This window comes from Schistocerca cancellata, unplaced genomic scaffold (genome assembly GCF_023864275.1).
Source record: "Schistocerca cancellata isolate TAMUIC-IGC-003103 unplaced genomic scaffold, iqSchCanc2.1 HiC_scaffold_847, whole genome shotgun sequence".
Lineage (NCBI taxonomy): Eukaryota > Metazoa > Arthropoda > Insecta > Orthoptera > Acrididae > Schistocerca > Schistocerca cancellata.
The window spans coordinates 127,501-130,000 of record NW_026046858.1 but is presented as its reverse complement, the minus strand read 5'-3'; the positions used below and the strand labels follow the sequence as shown (position 1 = coordinate 130,000).

Genomic DNA, 2,500 nt, shown 5'->3' with positions numbered 1-2,500 from the left:
GTAACGCAATTTGCACCGCAATGTAACGCAATTTGCACCGCAATGTAACGCAATTTGCACCGCAATGTAACGCAATTTGCACCGCAATGTAACGCAATTTGCACCGCAATGTAACGCAATTTGCACCGCAATGTAACGCAATTTGCACCGCAATGTAACGCAATTTGCACCGCAATCTACCCCCAAGTTGTGCCTTAACCTAACCCACGTTGTGCCTTAACCTAACCCACGTTGTGCCTTAACCTAACCCACGTTGTGCCTTAACCTAACCCACGTTGTGCCTTAACCTAACCCACGTTGTGCCTTAACCTAACCCACGTTGTGCCTTAACCTAACCCACGTTGTGCCTTAACCTAACCCACGTTGTGCCTTAACCTAACCCACGTTGTGCCTTAACCTAACCCACGTTGTGCCTTAACCTAACCCACGTTGTGCCTTAACCTAACCCAAGTTGTGCCTTAACCTAACCCAAGTTGTGCCTTAACCTAACCCAAGTTGTGCCTTAACCTAACCCAAGTTGTGCCTTAACCTAACCCAAGTTGTGCCTTAACCTAACCCAAGTTGTGCCTTAACCTAACCCAAGTTGTGCCTTAACCTAACCCAAGTTGTGCCTTAACCTAACCCAAGTTGTGCCTTAACCTAACCCAAGTTGTGCCTTAACCTAACCCAAGTTGTGCCTTACCCTGCTCTGTAATTGGCATATGACACGTTACAGTAATGTATTGTCCAACCGCAACCCGCTCAGAATGTTGTGTACACAGCTACGTGTCATCTCCCCATAACAGCTGCATTGCAGTGTGGTACGCCATAGAGACGTGTGGGAGTAATGGACGCAGTGGATGGCGATCAGCATGAGCCGTCTGTTCATGTAGTGGCGCGTGTATGCAGACGTAGTAGTCTCTTCTCACACAATGTGATAGCACGGTGCCCCGCGTTCCACATCTGCGACATGCTACAGAGGCCGGTTGACAGTTGGTCGCGCAGTGGACATCGCATACGTACGGGGGCACCTTCCACGTGCCCTCTAGTCGGGCACATTTTGTTGCGTGGATGTGAGCGGATGTAGTGTGTCTTGACACCTGACAGGCAGGCATGCAATAATAGTTGACTTTGCAAACGGGGATGGACGTGTACGTTTACTGGTGACGTTACGCAAATGAACAACTGGTAACCCGTTGTGGTGCGGTTGTCCTTGCTGGAGGTACATCTGTGAGGGCAACGATCGGTACAGCTACGAAGCGGTCCCCACCATACCAACGAACGTGAATGTGAATCTGGGTGTGAAGCGATACGCGGCTGTGGGTGGGTGGGACTGTCCCCGGCCGGTGAGGGGGGGCCGCCCGGCGTGCTGGCCGCGCGGTGCGTGGGCGCACGCGCTACAGCCGGCTGGTGGGGGCGCCCAGTGGCAGGCGCGCCGGCCGACGGACGCGGCAGGCGGCGCAGCTGCGCGCCGGGGCACCCTGCGCGCGGCGCCGTGCAGCCAAAGTGGGTCCTCGCCGGCCCGGTGCGAAGCGCGGTGGACATCTGCAGTGTGCTGGTCCGATTGAGGACTGTGTGCGTTGAGGATGCGCCGCCGCCCGGCACTCGGCGCCGCGACGCCGTCTGCTGCTCGGTCGCCCCAGCGGTTCTCGCTGGTGGTTTGTATCGCAGTTGTGCAGACGTGTTGGCACGTGCGCTGTGCTGGGAGAGTTCGCTTCGGCACCCACGTGGGGCCTTTGCCCTTCTGTGGCGCTGGCGTTGGAGCTGCCGGTCACCGTAGGTGGCGCGTGTTGTCTCCCGCCGGCAATGCCACGACAGCACGCTCCCGGGCCTCTGTCGGCAGCGGCAAGCTCAGTTGGGAGCACGGGTGGTCGCACCTAAAGCGTCTACTCGCCTAACTCCGGGCGATTGCGCCTCTCTCGAACCCGACCAAGTACTTAGGACGGCGCTGCGCGCCGCCGGGACCTGAGAGGGTTTCGAGGTGTATTGTGCAGGGGAGCTCAGCCTCCTCCTGTTTGCAGAATAATTGAGCGGACGCTTGCGTGTTCGCGCGGGCCTCTGGGACACACTCCTGGGCGGCCGGCTGCTCAGCTCTAGTTGACGCAGCTCCCTGGATGATCCTGCCAGTAGTCATATGCTTGTCTCAAAGATTAAGCCATGCATGTCTCAGTACAAGCCGCATTAAGGTGAAACCGCGAATGGCTCATTAAATCAGTTATGGTTCCTTAGATCGTACCCACGTTACTTGGATAACTGTGGTAATTCTAGAGCTAATACATGCAAACAGAGTCCCGACCAGAGATGGAAGGGACGCTTTTATTAGATCAAAACCAATCGGTCGGCTCGTCCGGTCCGTTTGCCTTGGTGACTCTGAATAACTTTGGGCTGATCGCACGGTCCTCGTACCGGCGACGCATCTTTCAAATGTCTGCCTTATCAACTGTCGATGGTAGGTTCTGCGCCTACCATGGTTGTAACGGGTAACGGGGAATCAGGGTTCGATTCCGGAGAGGGAGCCTGA

The 2,500-nt window shown here is 56.1% G+C and overlaps 1 non-coding gene across 1 annotated transcript in view; it reads left to right on the top strand.

The window, feature by feature from the left end:
• The first annotated feature begins 2,086 nt into the window (after nt 1-2,086).
• The window catches only part of LOC126147160 (small subunit ribosomal RNA), a 1,909-nt gene continuing 1,495 nt past the window's right edge, over nt 2,087-2,500 (top strand). The window contains exon 1 of the ribosomal RNA XR_007530036.1: nt 2,087-2,500. This exon is cut by the window's right edge and continues 1,495 nt beyond it. This is a non-coding gene — a ribosomal RNA (small subunit ribosomal RNA).